This window comes from Marmota marmota, unplaced genomic scaffold (genome assembly GCF_001458135.2).
Source record: "Marmota marmota marmota unplaced genomic scaffold, marMar, whole genome shotgun sequence".
Taxonomy (NCBI): Eukaryota; Metazoa; Chordata; class Mammalia; order Rodentia; family Sciuridae; genus Marmota; species Marmota marmota.
The window spans coordinates 4,882,311-4,893,695 of NW_025999941.1; the positions used below are offsets into that span (position 1 = coordinate 4,882,311).

The 11,385-nt window shown below is 43.5% G+C and overlaps 1 protein-coding gene across 1 annotated transcript in view; it reads left to right on the forward strand.

Moving 5' to 3' along the window:
* The window catches only part of Rftn1 (raftlin, lipid raft linker 1), a 196,834-nt gene that overhangs the window by 21,851 nt on the left and 163,598 nt on the right, over positions 1-11,385 (forward strand). The gene's annotated exons all lie outside the window — the stretch shown is intronic.

The window sequence follows — 11,385 nt, forward strand, 5'->3', positions numbered from 1 at the left end:
GGTACTGGTTCTGGAGCTACTTACATGGTTGGGGTAGAGGAGACTCAAATATATGAGAGAAAAAAAAGAAAAAGAAAACCTCAACTATTTAAAATTATGTGATGAATGGAGTTGGAGAATATTGTGCTAAGCAAAGTAAGCCAAACCCCAAAAAACTAAAGCCTGAATGTTTTCTCTGATTAATGGGTGCTGATCTATGATTGGGGGAGCATTGGAAGAATAGAGGAACTTTGGATTGGGCAAAAGGAAGGGTGGGGAAGGGTTATGAGGGTAGGAAAGATAGTGGAATGAGATGGACATCATTACCCTGGGTACATGTATGATTGCATGAGTGGTGCATCTCTACGCTGTGTACAACCCGAGAATTGAAATGTTATGCTCTATTTGTGTATGATGAATTGAAATGCATTCTGCTGTCATGTACAACTAAGTAGAACAAATTTAAAAAATTATGTGGATTTGGAAAACGACAAGAACACTCTTTTTTTGGGTCCCAGGAAGTTAGGAACAAAAACTGGGCACTATATCACTAGGGCACCTAAACCATTGCTGGGCTCTTGCTCCATCTCTACATAGTCCTATTCCAAATCTAAGCAGTGAAGCGTGTCTGAAGTTCCCTCTCCAGGCTTCCACTTCTGGTCTTGTGTTATACTTTGAGTGTCCTTTGGACACTGGATTTGGAAAATGAAGAGAACACTCTTTCTTTGGGTCCCAGGAAGTTAGGAGCAAAACTGGGCACTATGTCACTTAAGACACTTTCTCCCTGGGCTTCTGTGAAATATATAGGAGAATAAGTGGGAAAAGCCCTCATATTCATGGTTTTGGTCCTGGCTGTGCTTTGGCATCATGGGTAAGTCACTAAGCCTCTCAGGCCTGCAGGGTCCCTGTTTTAATTTAAAAAGAAACATGCACGTCACAGGGAGGCTATGAAGTTTGGAAGAAGAAATGTGTGCAAAGCCCTTCCCTCAAAGCCTGGCACACAGTAGGTGCTTCGAGGATCCCTCCTTCTCTTTTGGGGTGTCATTGTCCCTCTGTGAAGGCTTCTTGAGCCCCAAGAGGGATGGGCAGCTGGGCACAGGTGACATCTTCATATCCCTCCAAGTCACCAAAACCAAACTCAGCCTCTTCCTCCTCATATTGTGTCCTTCTGGCTGGGGATGTAGCTCAGTGGTTAAGCACCCCTGGGTTCAGTGCCTGATATGGGGGAAAAATAAAGGGAAGAAAGAAAGAAAAGAGTTAATTTTAAAATAATTTTGATCAGTGTCCATAAATAAAATTTCACGGGCTCACACACACACACACACACACACACACACATAAAATAATTGTTGTTCCAGGAACATATGCTATGTGCCATTCTTGGCCTCCGGCTGCTCCCACCATCATCTCTTGCCAATTTCCCTGACCTCCTTGATAGTTTCCCTATGTTCCCGTGGCTGCTGCATCTGCATTGCTTCTCTGTTTTTTTTAATTGCATTATCTTTTGTTTTCTAATTATAAAATGAATGCAAGCTCATTATAAAGAGCTAAAACCACACTGGGAAAAGTTCTGCCTGTCCTCCCTGCTTTTGCCTCTGTCCTACAGATCACTTAGCTCCTCTGCTCAGAGCCCTCCTGTGGCTCCCACCTCCTCCACTGGTCTCACCGCTTCCCTGGGAGCTCATTCTCCTGCAGCTTGTCTTTCGTGTTCTGCTGCTTCGCCTTGCTTTTTTCTGTATCCTCCAGGCTTCCCCGGGGCTTTTGGGCTGCCTGATCTTTGTCTGCAAGTTTTCCCCAGAGATCCCCTTGCCTCATCTTCTTAAGCACCTCCTCTCTGAAGATTTTCCTGACATCCGTTTGAAATGTCTACCTCCCCTGCAACTTCCCATCTCTTTCCCTCTTGATTTCCTCCATGTCGTCAAAGGATTTTGCTTATTGCTGTTTCCTTGTTTTCTGTCTGCCTTCCTTTATGGAAAAGTAGAATCTCTTTCCTGGAGTGTGGGGATGGTGTCTGTTTTATTATCTACTGCACCTTGGGTGCTTAGGATGGTGCCTAATCAATGAATATTTGTCAAACAGATGCTCATCATCTCTGTATGCATCTTGCATTTTTGCAATTTCACATGGTATGGTGAGGTATGCACTCTGTCATCCATGTGCTCTCAAAGTATGATTTAATGACTATATGATTTAATCACTCAGTGTGCTATAATTTATTTAGCAGTCCCCTTTATTGGACATTTAAGTTACTTTGGGCTTCGGGCTATTATAAATAATGTTGTGATAAGCAATGTTGTACATAAATCTTTGTGTACATTTCTGATTATTTCCTTAGGAATTGCCAAGTTGAAGGATGCGAATGTCAGGACTTTTGATAAATTGCCAAATTGCCCTCTAGATAGGACCTGTTTGTGTAAAACACACATCTGATCATGCTCAACTCTTTGGCAGGTTCCCCTGGGCAGATAAAGTTGAGGCTCAGGTTGGCGCTGGGGGCTTTCTGTAGCTTGGTCGTGGGACTGTCTCCCATGCATCCCCAGAGGACAGTGTGTGCTGTGGCTGCAGGACCGCCTGCTCCCCCAGGACCCCCCTTTCCCAGCTTCCCTGCTTTGGCAAGGCCCTGCCTCTTATTCCTTGCCACTGGAATCCACCCACTGGAATCCTCCTTCTTGACATCAAACCCATCAGCCTTACTCTCTGCCCACCTGCAGTTTGTCAGCACCATCCTTATGACACTTTTATTACATCATGCATTAAACCTACTTGTATTTCCTTCAGGGCAAAGACTAAACCCTGTTCATCTTTCTGTTCGTCTTCCTTGTTCACACTTTCTAGCTGAGAAGAGCCCATGCTAACTGGTTGGGTCCTGGTAAACCCAGAGCCATGCTCAGAGGTGTGTTTCTGTGTATCAATCCATTTCCCTGGCAGTGTCCCCAGCTTTTCTGATGCGCTCATTCACCCTTGTCCAAAACGGAGTAGCATTTGTTAAGTGCCTACTATATACCATTCTATTCCTTTTCTAACTGATTTGCTTTCTTTTACTTCTTCTGTCACCGATTTTATTTTCTAGAATTTTTTTTATAAATGGAGTCATGTAGTATATATATTCTTTTTGGTCATGTAGTATGTAACCTCTGTCACTCCCTCAGCTTGCTCATTTGGAGCATCCACGTCACATGTGTTCATCCCCTGCTGTGTTACTAAGTAGTATTCCATGGTATGGATGGGCTAGTTTGTTTTTCCATTCACCTGTTGATGGTCATTTGTGTTGTTTCCAGTTTGGGGCCATTCTAAATTAAGTTTCTATGAATATTCATCTTGTGTGGATTCTGTCATTTTTTTTTTTTTAAAGAGAGAGGAGAAGGGGAGAGAGAGAGAGAGAGAGAGAGAATTTATTTATTTATTTTTAGTTTTTCGGCGGACACAACATCTTTGTTTGTACGTGGTGCTGAGGATCGAACCCGGGCCGCACGCATGCCAGGCGAGCGCGCTACCGCTTGAGCCACATCCCCAGCCCCGGATTCTGTCATTTTATCTTTGCAATAACCTAGTGAATTATATGGGTACAGCTCACCCCTTTTTTCAGATGGAGAGACAGATGCTCAGAGAGAGGTTAAGTAACCTGCCCAAAGATGCGGTATTGGGAAGTGACAGAGGAAGTGACCTAGATCTAGGAAGTGACATAGATCTCTTGGGCATCAGAGCACATGTAAATTACAAGATGCTCGGCAAATAAGGCATTAACACCAGTTAGAACATTCTTGCAAGAGACTTGTGTTATGTAGAAGGGCATATGATATATTCCTCTTCCATCAGGTTTTTAAAAAATATTTTTAGCTGTAGATGGACACAGTACCTTTATTTTATTTATTTATTTTTATGTGGTGCTGAGGATCAAACCCAGTGCCTTGCACATGCTAGGCAAGTACTCCACCACTGAGCTACAACCCCAGCCCTTCCATAGGTTTTGACATAATCTTCCATGGGAGATTTTTTTAAGTGCACTTAATACGCTTATCTTTCACAGAGAAAATGCTCCTCTGACTCTTAAGCAAATGCAAATCGGAGGTAGAGTATTGGCCAGTGTTCACCTCATGGCTTAGGAAGGACAGGGACTGTGTGCATTTTTTAAGAAATCAGGATTAGATTTAACGTGGCTTTGTCTCTTGCTTAAAGCTTGGTGCCGTTGTGGATGATATTGGAACCTGCAGCCTCACTTGTAGGGCTGGCAGAGGCGAAAAGCAGCGGGAACCTCACAGCGACGTACATAAGCTGCCAAAAATCTCAATTCTGGGTGATTTGATTGGGTCTTAAATTTTCAATTAAGTCTGGTCACCGAGGGATGAACCTGCCCTTTGCTGGGTTTCATTGCAGACGGAGGCCCCTAAAGCATCACAATCTCTGCAAAACGGTGCCTCATTATCCCTTTTATGTGTGTGTTTTGCCAGCTTCTCTGTGCCAGGCCACTCTAATACCCCTTGAAAGCTACCTGTGTCGGCTCTGTGAGAATCAACTGTGTTTTATACATTTGGTTCTAGCGACAGTTGGCACCGAGTGTGATCAATATAACGAGGCCAGTGCCCAGGGCTTAGGGCTTTGTTTGAACTCTCCAGTCCTGTGCTGTTCAGAACAGGATCACTCAGCCACATGGCTTTTTAAATGTAATCATTAAAATTAAATAAGATTAAAAATTCATTTCCTCCTTCACACTAGCTGCATTTCAAGTGCTCAGTAGCCATGCATGCCTGGTGGCTGCCATATTGGATGGTGCAGATAAATAATATTTCCAGCATCTCAGAAAGTTATATGAGACAGCGCTGGTCTGTTTTCGAGGGAGAAAGACTTGGTTCTAGATCAGAATCTGCGTTTCCAATTCAGAATAATGTACAATTTTATCATGTACATTTGTTCTTGGGTTCATAATGACCACAGGGTGACATTTCATTGATTCCACACATACTGACTGAACATTGGCATTGGGCCAGATGTTGTGTTCTGGGGATTAATGGGTGAACCAGACAGGAGATGTTCCCAATGGCCTTAGTCTGCTTGGGCTGCTATAACAAAATAGCACACACGGATGGCTTAAACAATAGAAATTTATTTTCTCCAGTTTTGGGAACTGGAAGTCTCTGTACTGGAGAGGATGCTTCATATTGGGGTCCTGGTGAAGACTCCCTTCTTGGCTTGCAGATAGTTGCCTGTGAGAATTGACTGCATCCTCACTGTGTTCTCTCATAGCAGAGAGGGAGTTTGAGAGGAGATGGAGGGAGGGAAGGAGAAAAAAAGAGAGCATGTGTGTGCTTGATTTATAGTCCTGCTGGGTTAGGACCCCACCTTTATGACCTCCTTTGACTTTAATTCTTTACCCCAGATATAGTCATATGGAAATAAGATTTGGGGGGATATGATTCAGTTTATAGCACCAGTCTTATCCACTACTCTGGATTGGTTCAAAATCTCTTTCAAAGGAAGAACGAAAGTGATGGAGATAAGAGGGGAGGGTGGTAACCCCCATTATTGATGGAGGGGTGAAAGGTTTGCGATGTACAGGCGTATTTAGCATTAGCCAGGCAAAAAATGTGTGGAAGAAAAAGGGAAGGAGATAAGCTTTCCAGGCAGAGGGGATAAAGTGTGGGAAATACCAAAATTCAGAGGCAGTATTTCATATATGGGAAGACACAGGCAGTTCTGTTTGGTTGGGAGAAGTAAGGTGGGGTACAGATGACAAAAGGTCTTAAGTGCTGGGTTAAAGAGACCTGGCTTTTTCAGGAACACTCAAGGTTTTTAAGGTCAGAAGAGAGTGGGTCATGATCAGATTCAAACTCTAGAAAGATCTCTTTGAGTTTAGAATGAAGGAGGATGGAAGGGGCAAGAGTGGGGGAGGGAAAACCATTTGGAAGTCATTACTGTCATCAGCAAGGCTCAGGTGGCCTCAGCCAAGATAGTGGCAATGGGGACAAGAGAAGTCGGTGGGTCAAGAGAGATCAGGAGGTGGTCCCCGGACCTGCCTGGAGGCTGAGGGAGAGCTGAGTTTAGAAGTGGGTTTGTAGGGTACCCGGTGGATGGCATGAGGTCACACATCAAGTGTTCTGATTCTTTTTGAAGCATTTTCCAGTAATGCACTTGCCCAATCATTCAAGGAGCCCCGAGAGCTGGAGGGAAGGCATTATTTCTCTTATTTATTTTCAGATGGGGAAGTTGCTTTCACAGATAGTAAGTCATGGACCAGAAACCAATGTTTCTTTTCCCAGGCTTTGATGCCCATGAAAGAGAGTTCAGGGGCAACCTGTGAATGCATGCGGCTGCATGCTCTCTCAGTGCTGCTTGTGTGAACAGATATATTGGGGTATAACTTATATTCAAAGACATATACCCATATTAAGTGTATAGTTTGGTGAGCTTCGATATTATGAACCTCTGGAGAATTACCACCACATTCAAGATGCAGAACTTTCCCATCACCCAGGAGAGCTCCCTCAGGTGCCTCCAGACCAGACAACCGATCTTCTTCCCACCACTGCAGATTCATTTTGCCTCTTTTTGAATAAAATGGAATCATACTGAATGTGCTCCTTTGTGTCTGGCTTCTTTAACTCAGCATAATGTTTTGGTGATGCATCCATGCTGTTGTATGAATCCAGAGCCTATTGCCTTTTGTTTTTGAGTAATATTCCATTGTTTGGATGTACTACAATTTGTTTAATCCCCCTCCCATTGAACAGTTGGGCTATTTCCAGTTTGGGGCTATTATGAAAAAAGTTGCCATGAACATTTGTGAACAAGGCTTGTGTGGACATATGTTCATTTTTATTGAATAAATATGTCAGAAGTAGAATTTTTGGGTTGTTTGGCAAATGTATATTTACCTTTTTAAGACACAGTCTGTTTTCCAGAGGAGTTGTACAGTTTTACGAGTCTAACAACAATGTATGTGGGTTAGTAACTTTATTATTATTATTATTATTATTATTATTATTATTATTATTAGAGGTATTGGGGATTGAACTCAGGGGCACTCGACCACTGAGCCATATCCCCAGCTCTATTTTGTATTTTATTTAGAGACAGAGTCTCACTGAGTTGCTTAGCACCTTGATTTTGCTGAGCTGGCTTTGAACTCCTGATCCTCTTGCCTCAGCCTCCTGAGCTACTGGGATTATAGGCATGTGCCACTGCACTGGCAAGTTGCTTAATTTTTTTACATGTAATAATAGACTACTGTTTATTCAGCAACTAGTATTCATCTCTTTTAAACAAGCTAACAACAGTCATATGAGGTGGGTGGAGTCACCGCTATGGTATAGCAAAATATAGTAGTAGAGTTTGGTTGGAGAGGTTTTAAAGGGATGTAGCTCAGTGGTAGAGTGCTTGCCTAACATGCTTGGGGCCCTAGGTTTAATCCCCAACACCTCCAAAAAACTGTATGGAGAAGTTATAAAAATGACTTCCTGCTGGGTGTGATGGCACACTCTGTAATCCCAGCAATTTGGGAGGCTGAGGCAGGAGGATTGCAAGTTCAAGGCCAGCCTCAGCAACTTAGTGAGACCCTGTCTGAAAATAAAGTTAAAAGGACTGGAGATGTCACTCACCTCTGGGTTCAATCCTCAGTACCAAAAAAAAAAAAAAAAAGTAACTTGCTGTATGCCCGTACACTACTGGACGTTTGTAGAACAACCTCTAGACTCTCTGACAGCGGAGCATTCTCTCTGGGCTTCCCTAGTTCCTGAGACTCCTGCACCTTGGTGAGTTTAAATCAAAGGGCGTCAACCTGAAAACGCTCCAAATTTTGTCTGTATGCTCCATTGCCTGTCTTTTCAAGCTTGTCTTCTTTTTCCCCCTCTTAAATTCTTGCTTATAAAACATTCCCACGACACATGTTACAATTTTGAGGATTGGGCTGCCTGGCCACATTTTTCAAATTCCCATCTTTGTGGTTTTCCTGTCTAAGGGGTCTTTAAGAGTTGACCTTGGGGATGTTTTCTTCCACATTTTGCTGACCAGGCTCATACTTGGATTTTGGCTGCCAGCATGTTAGCCTTAAACTGTATATAAATTTTGGGTGGTCATGATAAGAACACAGGGTGATAGTCACTATTCAAAACATGTATATTGTGCAATGAATCATAGGGTCCGTCCAGATTTAACTTCCAGTCTGGGTAACATTAACCCTAAACAACTACAGAAGCAGCTGTTGGTTGTTGTCTGTGTAGCTGTCCTTGTGTGCTCATTTCACAGCTGGGAAAAACACTAATCTGAAAAGATGGGTCACATGTTCTGAAAATTAAGAAATTAAAGGTTTTCTTTCTTTCTTTTTGGCCAAGAGCTTGAGTACTTTAGTTTGTTATAAATCCTGGCACTCTTCGCCTTTCTGGTTTCAGGGCTCTTGAAGTCAGAGATGATAGGCAAGTTTTAAAGAGTTGCCTCAAATAATGTTAACCTCCAGACAAGACTGCAGCCTTTGGAACTGATTATTACCCTAAAGTAGTGGTTCTCGTTATCACCTGGAGAATCCCCCGGAGGGCCTGTTAAAACAGGCCCCTGTTCAGAGTCTCTGACTTGGTAACCTTGGGTAAGGCCTGAGAATCTGCCTTTGTAACACATCCCCAGGTGCTCTGTGAGCACCATACTTTGGGAACCTTTACCACATCTTTTACTTGAGTAGAGATGATACAAATAAATATGCTGGTATGATTCTTTTTTTAGTATGAAATAAATTCAGTAAATACTCATCTACTTTTACATTATGACCAACTTATAAGTATTTCCTTAAAGTGACTTGTACTCTATTTGGGAGGACAGGCCATGGTCCTAAAAAATCATGAGCTGGAACAATGATTCTCCAACTTAAATTCCTATGTCCAGGCTGCCTGCCAGGCCAATTAAGTCAGTCTTGAGGAATGGACCCAGATGTCAGTACTTTTGAAACTACAGGTGATGCCAGTGAGCAGCTAAGATGGCTAACAAGTGAGCAGGAACGTGTTAAGTCCCACGTGGTTTGCTGATATGATCGTGGGCATCCCAATAAATGACCTTTGGGAGAGTGGTGGTGGGTAGAGACTTTGTTTCCCTTCAGGTCCGCTTGAACCTCCTGCGATTTACCTCTGGTCCTGAGAAGCCCGGTCTTTTTCTGATGCATTGTGTGAGTATGTGATATGGCATAAACTGGGGAGGTCTGGTACCGTAAGTGGTCTAAGAATGAGCTGTTCATGCAGATGAGTGGCCCCAAAGGCTGGGATTTTTAGGGAAGGGCTCCTATGGGACTTTTAGTCGTTAGCACTGAGATCTAGCTGCAGGTATAGAGTGCTTGCCTTGCATGCATGAAGTCCTCACTGGGAAGGAAGCCCCACCTAGGAAACCATGGAAAGGGAGGGGGAAAATATGGGGTGGGGTGGGGCTGGGGCTGGGGGCTGGGTAGTTCTTTGCATCACAAGAGGATTCTTGGTTTAAAGTGGGTTTCACCATGGGGTTCCTTTAGATAGAGCTTCAAGGACCCTGAAGTGTTTGTTTTGCCATCCCTTAATGAGGTATTTATTATCTCTCTCTAAATACGATATCTGCCACTTCAGAACATGACAAATTCATCTATAACATTTGCAGCTTCTCAGAATGGAGCAAATCCCTGACATTGATAGCATTTTGTGCCCTCTGCCCCTGTAGGTAAAAACAACCATGAACCTTATGGCAAGATATTAGAAGCCAGGGAGGAGGGAAGGTGGAAGGATAGGAGGAAGGCCCAAAGCTTCCTTTGACATTATGGCAGAAAGTAGGAGGCCCCATATCTGAGTTGGGGGCATTGACTCTTTATATCCTCCAAATTTTTTTGGGGGGAAGGGTTTCAGGGAATTGAAATCAGGAGCACTCGACCACTGAGCCACATTCCCAGCCCTATTTTGTATTTAGAGACAGGGTCCCACTGAGTTGCTTAGTGCCTTGATTTCATTGAGGCTGGATTTGAACTTGCGATCCTCTTGCCTCAGCCTCCCGAGCCTCTGGGATTACAAGCGTGTATTACCACCACGCCCAGCTAGCCCCCAGTTCTTAAGCTCATCCTGGAGGGAGGGTCCTCCTGTCTCAGCTTGTAATCTTAATGGTACAAAGGCTGTTCTGCCACTGTGGCCTCTGGCCTTGCAGGAGACACCTCCAGATGACCCACTGTGAGGGTACCACAGGCTTAGTGATGTTGTTGGTGTTAATAGTTATGAGAGCAGAGGCTCCACCCACCATGCTTGGTGTAAATTAATACCCATAAGGATCCTGATTTTTACAAATAAGGAGACGAGGGTAATTGTAGTGACCCAGCATATATCCATGGTCCTACCTCAAGTATGCAGTGGGTTAGAGTCAGACTCGCCACCTTTAAATCTTTTCCTCTTAAGCAATGTGGACAGTATCAAAGGTCTCACAGATGACGGCTTTGAGATTTGGGTGCTTCTTATCTGTCATTTGAAGCCTCCCAGCTGTGACAGATCTCCTTGTGGATTGTGCCCCTTTAGTGAGAACTTTCCTGTATGTTTTAGTGAATCAAAGGTGCTGGAGCCCAGCACCACAAAATAAAACAAGGTAATGAATATGAATATCACCTGCATGTCGTCACTGTGTGGTTGGCAGCCCAGCTTTATCTACTTTACTTGGTCCTTACAGCTCTGGAGGTGATTGCTGTGTTTAGCTCTGCTTGATGAACAGGGAGGCGCAGTGGCTGGGTGGTCCTGCCTTATGCAACTACATCTTACACTAAGGCCTTTTATCTCCACGCGGCCTATATGTCTCACTGTGGTCCAGAGTGTGTGGGAATTGCAAGCCACATTGAAGGTCACTTTTTCTTACTACGAAGGTTGTGAATGTTGGTTAATAACCTGCTGGAATATCGTGTTGGTTTCCCTTTGCTGTTTTCACAAGAGGGCCACGTTTGACCTCTAGATCAGATTGAGAAGGCCTCTTGTGATCTTGGACATGTGGATGGCTGCCGCTTAGTTTTGTAAACATGCCAAGCTGGGTTTGTCCTGTGTTGAATATAGACTCCTCCTTTGCTGGAAAACAGTATGTGCAGTAGGGTAGGGAAGCATTTTTCTTTCCTAGAAAATTGCTCTTTGGTCCTTAGGTAGCATCGACTTCTGTGAAACCATCTGTTCCCTCCAGTATAATTTCCAGACTATTAGATTAAACAGTTTCTTCTGACCCACTTTCGGCTTCTGTTTCCTTTCACTGTTCATTAATAAACTGTGCAGCGGTGTTTTCATGGAGAGTGTGCATGTGTATATTTATTTAATTTCAGTTTGGGCAAAAGCAATTGTTGGGTGCCATGAACTTGCTCAGTTTCCTACCTGGGTTTCATTTTTTGTTTCCGGCTTCTATAATTACGAAGGGTTGTTTTTTTTTTTTTTTTTTTTTTTTTTTTTTTTTTTT